Source organism: Vanellus vanellus (assembly GCF_965231255.1).
Source record: "Vanellus vanellus genome assembly, chromosome: 2".
NCBI classification, from domain to species: Eukaryota; Metazoa; Chordata; class Aves; order Charadriiformes; family Charadriidae; genus Vanellus; species Vanellus vanellus.
Window position 1 is genome coordinate 130,199,656 of NC_138906.1, and position 15,666 is coordinate 130,215,321.

A 15,666-nucleotide genomic window follows, 5' to 3' on the forward strand; every position below is an offset into this window, starting at 1 on the left:
CTGTTGTTGCTAAAGATGTTATGCTGGTATGTTCAGGTTTCTGCTTAAGAACGATCTCTATTGTTCTCTTAAGAAATATGGAAAATATTCTTGGACTTCTTGGGGATTAGAAAAAGGAGGTGGCTTGGATTCATTTTGCCTGACTTTGGTGATCTGGGCTACTTGCATTCAAAGATCAGGAAGAGGCTCTTGTCAGAAGGCAGAAGGTTTTATCTGAGACGATGGTGAGCGGAGCTGCCTGCCTCCATGGATTGGCAATGGGGAGGCTCTGTTAGAGGAAGGTCTGTGTGATCGCTTTTGGCTCTCAAAGTTAGAGGATGTCTTACATTTCCATTTGATCATAAGAATGTTCTGTCACTGCTGTTAATTAAACATTAACTCACCTCTTTTTCTGCAGCAATGTTTCCAGATTTATTTTTGTTTTGTATAATGGCAGTTCTTTTGGCCGGTATTTTGGGATTTGTACTAGGGACTACTAAATGGAAAAGTGTGAACCAAAAAGCCAGCTTTCATACCTTAGATACGGAAACAGACTTGTATTACAGGCTGAGAGCAGAATGAGTTTTGCAACAGCCTCTCTAGGGACTGATATACTACCCCCTATAAAGGAGACTGTTGACAGTGCCCAGGTTGCACCCTATAACTCTGCCCTGGGGTGAAACTCTTCATGATGACTGGTTGCAGTTCCCAAAACTAATAACATAAGTTAGTTTGAGTTTAGATCTGATGTATGTAACTAAGAGCTTTAACAGGCTGTGTGTGTTCTTCACAGGGAAGGCACTGAAATCCTTAAATTGTGTTTGCATTCACAGGTGCATTCTCTGTAATCCTGCAATAAAAATCTACATGTAATATAAAAGTGTTTAATTTATCACCTTTTTTTTCTTTCAAGGAATTTTAATATCTCATGTACTCTCAAGCATTTCACTTAGACCTGAGTCACTACCCAGTGAATTAGTCTATCTTTTGACTCTATGGCATGTGTTTACATTTTAGGACACCTACATAGCACTGCTTACTTTTTTAATATGAGTAGGGTTGAAATGTTATTTATTTTGGAAAAAGAATAGTATCTTGCTCAAGACTATTGATCGAGAGCTTTTTTGATATTTTCATATGAATACCTTTAGGATTGGTTAACATAAATATTCACCTTTACTGCTGACAAAATATGGAGCTTTGCAGAAATACATAAAAGCATTATATTGCTATTAAACAGTCTCTAAAAACAAAAGGGGAATTAACTGTTTTGTTTTTCATGGTCTATTTAGAAAAATGTCAATTATCACTTCTTTTGTGATAATTTTTCCATTTATACTAATTACTTGAATTTGAACTTTTGGAAAGTAATTATAACCATGCTGGTTTTCTGCTGTGAATATTTTTTTTTGTCTCTAAGGGAGAGAAACAAATAATTCAAATTTTAAAAGTTGCGTATTTGCAATTATAATTCCATAAACCCACTCATTTGTTTTCTATCCAAATTATTCCAGAGCAGGGGTTAGAAAACTTCCTGAAGTTTCTCTGAAGAGATTTCTACCCAGCAGTAATACCCAATTTGAGATTCAGGAAAGGTGTGCTTCCCTCTTTGCCAGTTTAAGCTCCTGCTGAATGCAGTGAGGTTGCAGACTTTGTAGCTCCCGAAGTTGGCTCCAGAAGCATAACTGTGACACAGTTCCAGTTCAGGTTCGGTGGATGGGTAAGAGCCTCCCACCTCCCTGGGGAGGAAGCAGACACTGGGTGATGTGTTGGTGACGCCGTGCTGTTGAAGCACAGAGACCATAACACCATGACTGCAGCAGGAGCGTACTGCTGCAAGCGTGTAGTGCAGCACTGCAGCATTAATTGGAAAGCATTAATTTCAGTGATAGTTCTGACAAAAATCTTCATCTGGGTCTTCCTGCCTCTCCTAAACAGGCAGCATCAAGGGAAAAGAGTGCTCCCGGCTTCTGCTGAGTGATTCAGCTTTTCTCAGTGTCTCCTCAGTGCTATGTAGGCAGAGAGCTCATTAGTGTGTGTCTTTTTGTAGTGTTGTTTTGTCCTTTTCCCAGTATTATAAGTAACATGCTGTTGTTTCCATGACTTTTACCAATCCTCAATCTATGCATAAGTTTAAAACTGCCTATGGCCTCCTTAATAGGGGGAAATTATTATGCAGTGACATAGTGAAATTAAAACTCAGTAGCACTTCTGGAATAATACTCTGTTAGGACTTCTTATTCCAGAATACAAGTACATTCTCCGGTTCAGTGTTTAGTTACTTCAGAAAAGGGCACGCAGCGCTGTTCTAGGCTAGCTGTTGCAAAATGTCTTTTAATGCAGCATCTGGTTTTGGTTGAAGTTGCTGGTCCAAAGGGACTGTAGCCTCAGGCCTCAGTGAGGGAGTGCAGCTTTACCCTCATTTCACAGTATTTTCTTTGGAAGTTCACACCACCCAACTGACCCTGTCATCCACTTGCGCTGGTATTCCCCATCCCTTCTTAAAACCAGCTTCTTGTTCTACTAATTATTACCAGTCTATTTTGGGAAATATTATGTCCTCCGTTGATTTTTTGATGGCAGTTGAAACTATTACAACTTTCTCTATTATTCTTTTTTTTTTTTTTTTTAATCCTGTGAATGTCATTATTGTCACAGATGAAGACAGCGATTTAGGAAATACCTTGTAGCAGTTTTCAGGTATACTGTATTCTTCCTGGGGAGTGAATTGCTCAGTAGTTCGAAATAGAAATTTTGTATTAGACTGACTACAAAGAACTAGAGAGAGTGAAATTCTCCTGGCTCCTTGCACCCTGGATGAAAGGATGTGGCAGTCCTGAAGAAATGCCCACAATTAGACAACATTGTCAGTCACTGGAAACGTTTCTGCTTTATTCTTAGCTGTGAACGGAGGTTCTTTCAATGTCATGTAAAGGTAGTTGCATAGTACAAAAATATCATAACCTTAATAGACTGAAGATGGAAGTACTGTAATTGTAAGAGCTGTTAACCTATACATTTTTACAAGAATCAAATTATACAATAACAACTATGTTATGAACTAGGATGAGGGGTAAACAGCTAAAACATGAATACAATTGACATGCATTTAAAACTGAAAATATGTAAACCATCTGAACTCTGTGTAATACTTTGAAAATGTAATATGGTTTTCAATGTCATGTGCTTGACACAATATTCCTCAGGAGCAAAATTCCTGACCAGTCAAACACATACCAAAGGAGAGATGTGTGAGACTATTTTAACGGTGTGCTATTTTTGCAATATACTACAAAGCTTATTCTCACAAACACTCAGGTTTCATTGTATTCACATGAGGTTTGCAAACTTGATTCCAGGAGTGCTCTGGACTTTGAGTGTCATGTTCTATGTTCGCAGATTTGGCTTTAATCTACTAGTATCTTTGAAAATTTACTGGTTCACAGTGGTTAAAAAATTACAATCTCCCAGTTGTATTATATGTTACTCTGGAAAGCAGCTTCCTAGGAAGAATAACACAGGAATCTAACCCAGTAAGTCTTGCAAGCATTCCTAATTACTCTGAAAGGATAAACCTGTATGAGGAAGAATTTGTGTTAATATCACATTTCTTCTCTGTAAAGGAGTAAGGAATTCAGGCAATATGCTTACTGCTCATTAGAGGTCAGTAGTGAAGCACGACGGAAAGGAAGAGTTGAGCAGTTATTCAAAGAACTCAGTTCTCTTCTGTTCAAAAGTTATTTTACTGCATTTGAGACAGGAGGAAAATATCTGGTTTCCAGATGTGGAATTTAAATACATTCCCTTGAAAGAGATTTCAGGTTAAAATACGTGAGGAGATAGTTTCTGGACATTGGATTCAACATATAAGTCATGAATTCCTTGGTAATATTTATTTTATGGTATAGTAGAGTATCCATCATTTGAATGCAAGCTAGATGATTTTGCAGGCAAAACCAACAGATTTAAATTACAAATTAAAGGTGTAATAATTATCTCAGTATGCCTCCAAACAGAGATACACTACATGAGAGAAAGTGACATTACTGCCTTAAGGACAGGGTGTGTGACTGTCATCTTCAGTTCTGACAAATCAGCGCTACAGAGATATGGTGAGTAGAATATAAAAGTTTTAGGTTTTATAACCTTGGTTGTATGTTAATATGGATGACAAATGCCCAAACATTGCAATATGATGTTCTCTTATTTATCAGTGTCCCAAATGGACATGTGATCTTCCAGTTTCAATATGCATCATTAAGACCTCTCTCCTCTAAGGCCCGTTATGGCCCCAATCCAAATCTAACCATCGTTAAGACTCTGCTGCCTCCTACTGACGTTTTGTCAAGACCCTAAAATATTAGTCCCCAAGAGACTAGCAGTTCATATCAGTGGAAACAGTGAAGCAGTTTAACAGTTTTAAAAAAAAGTGCTTTTTAACATTCTTGAATAATTTACATAATCTGAAAAAATGAATTCCTCTGCAGACATCTAATTCCAGAGTGAAGAATCGCTGCAGTTTTCATTTCAGTCTTAGGGACAGAATTATTAATGTACTAAATCAAGTAAATTAGGTATCATGCAAAGCTGGGTTATTTTTCAGGATTTAATAATGCAAAATCAGTAGAAACATTTACTACATTCTGGTGCTTTCTGAACATGGTCTGAGACAATTTTTCAGAAAACAGCTTTTCAGCACTCTGGCTACTCTGAACTGCTGCCAAGGTGGTTCCTCATAAGCCTGAAATGCTCCCAGAGGCCTCTGCAGTTGAACATCCTCCTTTCCCCCCACCACTTTAGGTTTTGCCCAAGGCTCCAACTGAACATTTCAGCCTTTACATATAAGAATAAAAATCACAGTCAGTCAGCACAAACATGTGCCTCTCTCTTACGAAAGTTCAGGGCTTCGTTTTATTTTTTAAAAGTTTCTGCGAGCTTTGAGTTAAAGATAGAAAGGGTGCCCTTAACAATCCAAAAATCCAGCCCTTGTCTACTCCACCCTGTTCTCTCAGCCTGGTAAGGAGCTGGGCTCCTTTCTATGGAAATGAAATAAATCCTTCTTGATGGCTTTTTCTGGAAGCTAGAATTACCTTTGAAAAGGGAATATTCCTTTAATCGGTATCAGGGGCATATACACATCTCCATCCACTGTTCTTTGCAACCTATATGGCTGCCATCCCATTAATCTTGAGTAAAATTAATGGAATACCTTATTGTCATTTTTGACTTTGAGAAAAGTATGACTTTTGTTAAATATAGTACATAAAATACCTAAAGAAATCAGTCATTCAGAACTGAATCTTGCTCTGATGGGCAGGACAGAGTTAACTGTTTGTACTGAAGTACCAGAAAATCCATTAGCACGTTCTGTTTGCCGTTCTCATAGGATAGTTTTGTTTACCAGTCCCAGAGACATCAGCATTTTTAAGGTGAGGTGGTAAATGTCAATGAGGTAAGTCAGTATCAACTGCATTCTTGAAAGAATCTCAGGAACCATCTGTGTGTATTAGGATGCTGGAGTTGGTCCTGTTCAGTGGAAGCCAGCTCAAGATGAAGGTTGTGGAAGCATCCTAGCAGGGAGCTAGCTAAGTAAAACAGAGAAAAGTGTTTGAGACTTGACCCACTAGATCGGCCTCAAAGATGGGAAGTAACTGTGTTTCTGGGGAAGCAGAGACACCCCTCCCCAGGAAAAATAGCTAGAATAAAATTCTTTAATTTTCTACTGTATGTAATACAATCATAACATGTATTATGATGCAGTGAAAAAGGAAACCCTTTTAATTATCATGCCTTTCTGTATTTCTTCCTCTCCTCTGCCTTTCAGGTAGGTAATGGCATAGTTGTGAGACTTTGGTAAACTTTGCCTAGCTGGCCATGCCGAAACTGTGTGACATACATAAAGTGCACTTAGATACTGAAAGGGCTTAACCTGTGCCTTTCTAAGCAGCCTCTTAGTACGTTTGGGCACAGTGTTGTATAGGTATCTAAATACAGGATTGTCCCCAGCACGTCTCTAATTTTGTGGGCAGAACCTCTATGCAGTGCATGGGTGGAATGATGTGGCATCATGTTCTGATTCCAGGCTGCTTTGGCTATGCAGTCTAGCTGTTTCTATGTTAATTCAGCAAATACAAGGCCAGGTTTTCTGCTCCACTAGATGTGACCCACACAGCCAGCTAGATTTAAATTGGTTTGTATTGGCATTTGGGTTCCCCTTGTGCAAGGCTGCTGTGAGGAAGAGAAAGGAGAACAGCAGGTGTAGCAGGGGAGGTGTTTCATTCTGCTCATCTGTCTCCTTGAATGAGACTTTTTTTTCTTTCTTTTTTTTTCTTCTCATTTGTACTTAGAAAAAGGAGCAGCAAGGCACAAAGATAGTTTAATATCATTCCCTAATCTTTATCATGTCATGCTTGTATTGCATATGCAAGAGAAGTGACTACAGTGTAGTGTAGCGATTTCCAATATTTCTTTAATCTAGCTAACAAGGGCAGTCCTAGTGCTTGGCTGTGGCAGCATGGAGCTGTATTCGTTTAAATTGTGGAGGACATATATTCTGTATCTACCCTTATTTCCTAGTTTGAAGCATGGGGAAAAATTTTTCTATGCTAGATTTCAACTTTCAGCATATTACAATATAATTTGATCTTTTATCCTTATTTTTCTTTCAGTGAAGCAGCAGGGAAAACATGCTGGTCTGCCAGAGAATTTTAACTTTCAGGTACCACTGCAGGTTGCACCTTTTAAAAACCACCCTGGCTTCCCAGGCAGTCTGTGTTTGGCTCAGTGCAATTGGGCTGCTGTTCTCTCCAGGAAATGTTCCAGAGCAATGGTCTACCATAGTAAGTGTTTTGTGGACCTAACTTGTCCTTGTCTTGTATTTTGCTGGCACTTTGATCTATGTAAAATGATGTAAAATGCACCAATGTGTTGAAAATCCTGATGTGAAAACCCTCTGCACCAGTGACAGGTTAGTTTTTGCCAAGTGATTTCACATTGTAAGACCCAACCCAGAGGCAAAAAAAGCATCATGCAAAACAGGAACGGAAGAAAACCAGAAAATCTATTTAGGTGTGTTTCTATTTGCATTATCATGTAACCGTCTATGGCAAGATGTCTGAATAAAAAGACCATTGAAAATTTTTTCCCATTCTACATTCTTGCATGAATATTTTTATATTTTCAGCAACTAACTTATGGGAAAACTAGAAACCTCAGCACTTCAAGTTTTGTAAGACACTATAGGTTTATCAAATATTGTTTCTGTCTCTAGTTATATTTATAAAAACCTGTCCAGATCTGTCCCAATTCCATTGCCACTTTTTGATCTGTTTTCAGGAAGGAAGGGAGTCAGGATATAATGCAAATGAATACTTCTGGATAGATGATAAAATGGTCATTACATGAACTCTTTCCTTTCAAAACTACTCTACTGATTGTGAAGGTAGCATTTCCCCTGTATATGTAATCAGACTATACTCAGGCTTATGCTCAGTAAGAGCTTGGTGGGGAATGATACTTTTGCCAAACTACAGTGGAATTTGTTCCATTAATTATTTCAGTAATTTTTAAAAAATTCAGTATTTTTATTTCAAAAGATAATTGACTTCACACCATTACTTGTCAGTCATCTATACTTTAGCCCTGGAAAGTTTTGGTTAGACCTCTGTTATCTGTGAAGCAGAGTATTTGTCTTGCTCATCTGTACCATCAGCATCTTGCAGCATAGTGATTACTGAATGATCATACCTTAGACTTAGAAAAAATGTCATCATTCCCTAAATCTCTGAAAAGAAGTTCTACTCCTTGAGTCTTTATTTGGGGATCTGGGGACAAAGGCTTTTTGAAAATGAAATCTTGGGGTGTTGAGAACCCCCACACTGGCCAGAAATATGGGGCAGTGGAAAGTAATAGACAGTTTTGATTCAAAATCCTTTGTTAGAAAATGATCAAGAGCATACTAGAAATATCATATAACAGCATTGTCATTTAATAGCCTGGCAAGTTTTATTTGTAACATTTACATTGATGATAACTGCAAAGGGATTCTTTTTAGTTGACATGTTCATGATACAACTTGTGTGTTACAGTGGCCTTTTGCTGAATGAGGATTGCTGTATCAGGCCTTTGTTTCAAGTGAATGCAATGTCAAGCATAAGTCTTGAGAAGCTGTAAGCGATTATGTGAATGCTGAGCAGCCAAGGTGATTGTAAGTGTACTTCAATGCCTAACGCAGACATAGTAATAACCCCCCTTAGTTTCAGAGCTACTCGTAATTTTCATTTGTTATTTCATTCAACAGAGATTAATTGTAGAAGGACCAGAAAAGTGATTCTCAGCCATCTGACTGGTTTCTGCAAAGCCAAAGCAGCTGGAGCCCTCTTACCACATAACTCATCCAGAAGGCTCATTACCATTAGTCACACTAATGTCCGATCGCACCATTAGCTTAAGCGAACTGTAGATCAACATCCATTTAATTTTTCTTCCATTAATAATTGTTTCTGTGAAGGATAGGTGGCTGGCTGTAGCTTTGACACAAGTCTGAGAGGGATGCTCCTTCCCCATTTAAGCTCCTGGTATAAGATTAAAGATGTTTTGCATATTCTGGTCTGTGGTAGAGACAAGCTGTACAAAAGTGGGGCAAAATTATTATATTAAATAATAGCTTGAAAATCCCAAGTAATCAATAGTAAGTTGATAAACTGTGGATAGTCCTTTCACAGATCCATCACATGTAGAGAGTTTCTCTTCTATGGTTGTTGCATCACCTTCCCTGAAAGCTCAAAAATTACTTGTTCATTCTTTCCTCAAAGAAAGAAGCTGTAGAAAAGATGGAAGGGACAAAGAACTGCAAAGTATTCATTGGCAGGCCATGCAGCAAAGGTTGGATGACATTTTGGTGAGGAGAGCAAAGACTACTGCCTATAGAGTAATGCAGATGCATCAAGCACACTTTTCCTGGGACTAATACTACAGCAGGATGGTTCTGACTGAATCTTTGCCCAGATTGGAAATTGGCATCTGCATCTGAGTGGATTTTTTAAAGTAGCTTGTTCCAGGATGCACAAACAAAGTGTTAACCAGCAAGCCAGATGGGCAGTTTCTGAACCATCTCGGGGGAATGTAATTGTTGGCTGATTTCATATTTTCAACAATGCAAAAAGAAACAGCATTTGACTCATCAAGCAGGGATAGACTAAAATAATATTACTACCAAATTATAATGATGTCAGCCCAGTTACACTAGAACATCCAACAACAAGGACCCATATATGAAAAGCAACCATTGGAAGCCCAACTATTGCTCAATTATGCATGGGATAGTGGTAGGCAATATAACTCCATGAATTTGAGAAAGCAAGAAATTAAAGAATGCTAATATTCTTGCCCGTTTCCATTTAAGAAGAACCTTCTAGTCTTGGGGCTTCACAGTTTCTAGAAAAGGATTTTTCTGGGACTGAGGAAGAAGGAAGTGGTGCTAACAGCTCATATACCTCAGCCTTTATACTGAGTATGAGGCAGAACGGATGGAATACCCTGTTGGTCAGTTTTGGGCCACCTGTCCTGTCCACTCCTCCCTGCAGGTGCGACCCCTCTACGCTTTTCTGCTTCCAACCCTCCAATGGGGCAAATAACAAAATGAGCTGCCCAAGTATAAGCAAGAGCCTCTCTGCATACCATTTCTTGGTATAAATTATAAACAATCAGGTCTTATCACTGTGAGAGCAAACAATTTCTGCACAATATGCTGTTAATTTCAGTAGTTAAAAGAGGCTTAGCTAAAAAGTAAAGTTACTGAACGAAATTGGTCCTGTTTTACCTCAAACCAGGACACTCAGTTAGTCCTTTGATATTGATTTTAATGAGTGATTCTAAAAAATTAAGAAAAGATTTCAGCCTGTGTTAGTCTGAGTTCATGAATAAAGACTTCAATGCATGTCATCGTATACACTAAGCAGTATAAGTGGTTACTTACTACCAGTGCATTGTTGACACATGACTTAACCCTTTCTTTTGGGAATCTCCTTATTTTCCCCAAGAAGAAGCCTTCTTAAAAGAAATATTCTGTGTTAAAATACTATATATCAATTATGAAGTAGATTTTGAAACTAAATTTGAGCTGTGTCTTTGTTTGGGCTCTAGGTTTGTATCCAAGTATTCAAAAACTGCATCAGCTGTGCTTTCTGTTAGAAGACACCTATGGAAATAGTTAAGAGAGAGAAAACTTTCAAGTCAGAATTCATTTACCTTTCATAATCTTCATAACAAACATAGAGAAAATACAAACCCTTTTGCAATCTTATTTTTCTGCTCTGTGATTTTATTACTAGCCATAGAAATCTTTCAAATTCATGAAAGTAACAGATGACTGATTATTCAGTGATGCGGCAGAATAAATCTGTTGTAACCATAATTAAAGAGCAAATGTGTTCCATGCTGCCCATGCAGTGGGCATTAAATGTGTTACACAGAGGAAGCAGACACCTTATTCATTACCAGCAGTTCCCTGATAAATTGAGATAATTAATTTCTGCTGAGCATCTTGCATACAGATATATGTTTAAGTCTAGTAAAGATATTTTTAGAGTTCTTCAGAAATTGCTAGCTTCTGTTGTTAACATTTTCAAAGTACTTTTTGGCTATGGTGCTATTCTATCTTTTTCAATTAAAATAGCCTTGAAAAAATCAATTTCCAGAACCGAATATGTGTATTTCTCTTACAGCTAAATAAAATATTTTGGCTGGAATCACAGCCTCCTGAAGTAAGATCCATTGGGAGCAACCAGTAAAAAATAAATCTCTTTATGCCCCTGCTTTTCAGGTTTCCGAACCTGTTTAGTACTGAAGTGATGAGGATACTGAAGGAGGCAAAAGTTCTCACACCTGCACCTTAACATAGCCGTGGAAAGCTCTGTCAGTATCAGGGGATCAGCATAATTTGTGAGGATACCCAACACCTCTCCCAGCACTTGCTGTTCTCTCCAGCCCTTGGAAATAAGACGCCTGGGACATGCTACCAGCACGGCTTGGCTAATCTGTGTGGTTCCTGCAGAGGGAAAGCACAATTTCATGCTGAGGTATGCTGAAAAGCAATAGAATCTGTGGCTGTTTTGTTATTTTGGTGGACTCCTCACAGGCTGGCAGCAGTAGAAGGTGTGGACATTTTTCGTCCTGGTTATGGTTTACTCTTCTTAGCTGCAGGAAACCAGACCCATGACGAGGATCTGTGTCTTGTAAAGGATCCTGGCGAGAAGGGCACAATGACCACATGTGGTATCAGTTTATCTTAGTGGAAGATAGATGAGCTCCGTGCAATTTCAGGACATGAGATTTTCTTTTGCTCTCATCATTTTTAATATTGTCACCATCAAATATTGGGCAGATAGATTTTGCATCCACAGGCTCCTTTGCACTGAGACATTTTAATAACAGCCTTAACTTCTGTGTCTAGAACAGTTGCCTTGAACTTATTCCTCCAGGCTTTTTAAAATCATGATCCCTACAAGAACTTAGCCAGCTAATCAGGAAATAATGACCTGACAATAAGGCAGCTAAAGATAAAATATCCGCTTTCATATATATATTTATATATGTATTTAATGTATGTAACTTACAAATTTGACAGTATGTTTTGCTTCTTTCCCTTTATGTAATGCTTGAAGGAATATTGTAGGGGGGTTGCTGCTTTTACTCTATTGTAACTACATTTGTTCATAAAATGAAATGGTCAGATCAATATAATCACAGCAATGAGTTTGTGTACAGGTACCTTTATCGATAAAACTTTTACTAAGTTTGCTGCCTTAAGAGCTTTCTATACAGTTGTTCAGCAATGGAGCTGATACATGTAAGTACACAAGGACTTGCCATTGCAGTTGTCTTTTGTGGGAAACTGTATTCTATAAAAAAGAAAAAAACAAGATTGGGAAAAATTCCTATTTTCATAGAATCATAGAATGGTTTAGGTTGGAAAGGACCTTGAAGATCATTGAGTTCCAACCCCTCTGCCATAGGCAGGGACACCTTCCACTAGACCAGATTGCCCAAGGCCACATCCAGCCTGGCCTTGAACACCTCCAGGGATGGGGCCTCAGCAACCTCTCTGGGCAACCTGTTCCAGTGCCTTACCACCCTCAAAGTGAAAAACATCTTCCTAATGTTCAATCTGAACCTGCCCTCTTCCAGTTTAAAGCCATTCCCCCTCATCCTATCACTACGTGCCCTAGTAAAAAGTTCTTCCCCAGCTCTCCTGTAGGCCCCCTTTAGGTACTGGAAGGCCGCAATAAGATCTCCCCAGAGCCTTCTCTTCTCCAGGCTGAACAGCCCCAACTCTTTCAGCCTCTCCTCATAGGAGAGGTGCTCCAGCCCTCTGATCATCCTTGTGGCTCTCCTCTGGACATGCTCCAGCAGGTCCATGTCCTTATGTTGGGGACTCCAGAGCTGGATGCAGTACTCCAGGCGGGGTCTCACAAGAGTGGAGTAGAGGGGCAGAATCACCTCCTTTGACCTGCTGGCCACACTTCTGATGCAGCCCAGGATACGGTTGGCCTTCTGAGCTGCGATTGTGCACTGCTGGCTCATGTTGAGCTTCTCGTCAATCAACGCACCCAGGTCCTTCTCCTCGGGACTGCTCTCCAGCCATTCCCCACCGAGCCTGTATTTGTGCTTGAGATTTTGGAAGGAAGTTTTGGTTCTGTAAGAGAACTGACATCAGCTCAGTGATTCCCCTCTGTTTAGTACTTTGCTAAGTCATTAACAGTGCTCTGAATACCTGCAGTGTGAGTCCCTCAGAGCCATTTCCAGGAGATGGCAATGAATGTCACTGTGCCTGCTCAAAACATAATTCCCTTCTGCAGAAAAATGTTAGAAATTTGCTCATTAAAATAAATGTTTTCAGTTTGCTAAATCAAGAAATCCAGCTGTCAATCAGCCTCCAGGAGCCTGACTTCCAGATTAGCACTCAGTTTGCAAAAATTTGGAAGACGACTAATTCTTCCCTTTGTATTTGCCCTGCATTTACCAAAAATTGGTCATAAGACACCAGTAGTGTTGAAGTCCACTTTTGGACAGTGTTATCCTCTGAGTTTAAACATTAGTAAAGCTGTAGAACTTAAAGACAAAGCAGAAAGAGTAAGGTAAAACTGTAACCTGTCAGCATAATTATGGTAACAAATCATATTTATAGTACATCTAGGCCTACAAGTGGCAGACTTTGATTAATAATCAATTGTAAGTACTGTATAGAATTAATGGCTTTCCTGAATTGCTGACCTGAAAAAAGATCCAGAGTCATTTTCCCACACTTTCCTGAGGTGCTACTAACTTCTTTTTGAATAGAATTTAAAATTTTGAACATAATCTCATAATCCTTGTATTATTTTTAATTTATTAATTATTTTTTAATTTATTTCATGAGGACCTAAAAATATACGAATGCAGCAATAGCTCAAGTCAGTGTGTTGACCTCTAAAATCTGCTTCACCATAGTTTCTTTTGGGCCCTTTCAAGCCAACAGGAATGGGTTTGCAACCCAGAATGACACCTAAAGCACTCTGTAAAACTGGACTGTCTTGTGGTAGGTGCTGTATAAGCAGAGTGCAGAGAATTAGGTACACTGAGGTGACCAGAGAAATAAGAAGGTCCGATTTTGGTTTGAGTACGGAGGATTACCACTATGTGTTTTAATGGATTTATTTATAGAAACAACCCACCCACCCCCCACCCCCACCCCCGATTTTCTGTATTGTACATGTTAGTTCAGATTTAAAATGTTTTGCTATAATTTTTGTTACTTGAGTTTTCAGTACTTTGACTTAGTTGTTTCCTTGGTATGTTGTGTATGATGGGTCTGTAACGTATGTGTTGCTGACACTAGATGTCACACTAAGAATGTTTCTGTTTCTGGAAAGACACAAAATCCTTTGCCAGTAAATGAGAATACACTCTTCACAGAATGTCCTTCTCTCGGTCCAAATGCTTGAAGTCAGTAGGAGTTTTCGCATTGATTTTGGTGCAGTTGAGTTTGTGCCTGTGATGCTTCCCTTGATTCACGCCTTGTAGAATTGCAAGAGATACAGACACAAACCGCCAATTTGGCAGCCACTTGAACTTGGTGTCCCCACTCAGTGTCTGAGGAGCTAACTAAGGGAAATTACATTTGCCTCCAAACATTTCCCAGACTTTTCCAAGATTTGGATATGGAGTTTGTTAAGTTTTGCAATACAGTATTCTAGCTCCATAAATAAAAGTACAGACGAGCATTTCTCAAAACAACATTCAGCAGGACGAATTCTGTCCAGATTTGCATGCACTAAAAAAAAAAAAAAAAAAGTCAATGAACTGGTTCCTGGACTTTGGCTGGAGAATATGTGTTATTCCATCCTTCATACTGAGCCCTCAAATCCCCTGTGAACCTACAGTCACTGCCTCTTTCCTTTGCAATGAGTTTCATGGGGACACTTCTATGGCATATACATGCATAGGAAGGCAGTGAGAGAGGTGGAAGAACTAGCCCAGTGGTAGCAGAAAGGATTATAGTGCAATAATTGTGTAAAGTTTGGAGAGTCAAAGCTTCCAAATATTTTCCTGGGAGATTCTCTGTATATAGCTATTTATACAAGGTTTAATCTAAAGCTTGTTTAAGTACAGAAGCCTGTGCATTGATGCCGGTGTGCTTTGGATCAGGCACTTAGTGCAGACTTGAAAAGACATGTCTGTGCCTGAAGTGTTTGCAATTATGAACAGAGGATGTAGGTGGAAAGATGGATGCAACAGAGGAGTTTAAAACTATCTATTTATTTTTCATTTGAGCTTTTCTCATTTGAGTGAGCAATTTGTTCACCAGGTGTCTTATGCGAGCTTGTACTAATAAATGCAAGAACTTTGTTTTGGAAGGTTCTGAAAGCTTTTAAAGATAAAGCCTTTATTCGTTCTTCCAGCCTGATGTTCTGAGAAAAGGGTTTAAATCCTGAACACTTGCAATTCTCCAGCAACATGCAATAGACTCAAGTTGAAAGCACTATAAAACTTGTTTACAAGGACTCAGAGAGTGAAAAATTGTTTCCTTTAAAATGCTGCAGAGGAAGTAGGATCTGACAGTTCCAGAGCCTGATTTTTTCCTGTCTCACAGCAGGGATAATGCACCAGTGTGGACATTCCTGTCACCTCAGAAAGCCCTTACACCAGCTGTGCACGTGTGGGCCAGGTAACACAAGAGGAGTACAAGACAATGAACAATACTATTTCCATTCCATTCACCTGCTTCTTCCTGAGTTTTGTGGTTTTAAACATCACAAAGGAAGGTCTGCTCTAGTTTTTCTCCCATCTTTGTCTATCTTGATGGTAAGAATAATGGTGGGACAGAGCTGTATCCCACATTTCTCCTCCTAAGGTAAGACGGGTAGCAAAGAGAGGGAGAAGGATCTCATAGATCTATTAATACTGTATAATATTAGTTATACTTGGCTCTGATACCTATTTGCTTTGCCTTGTACCACTCTGATACATGGAAAAACTGAAAAAACTGTTGATGGTGAAAAATATTCAATGTCAGGTTAAAGGCATTGAAATTCTTGATGCTTGTCTTGCCCTACTGTCAGTTGGCATGAATTTGGTCTGTCAGTTGTGTGTGCACTAGCACAGATTAGATAAACAGACAGGTTCTATGGAGCAAATCCCTTCTGGTAA

General features: G+C 39.0%; 1 long non-coding RNA gene across 1 annotated transcript; it reads left to right on the forward strand.

The window, feature by feature from the left end:
* The first annotated feature begins 11 nt into the window (after positions 1 to 11).
* LOC309686428 lies at positions 12 to 10,823 on the forward strand. Its single transcript, XR_014270542.1, has 3 exons — positions 12 to 26; positions 6,648 to 6,818; positions 10,802 to 10,823. It is a non-coding gene; the product is annotated as an uncharacterized lncRNA (long non-coding RNA).
* Positions 10,824 to 15,666: the final 4,843 nt, after the last annotated feature.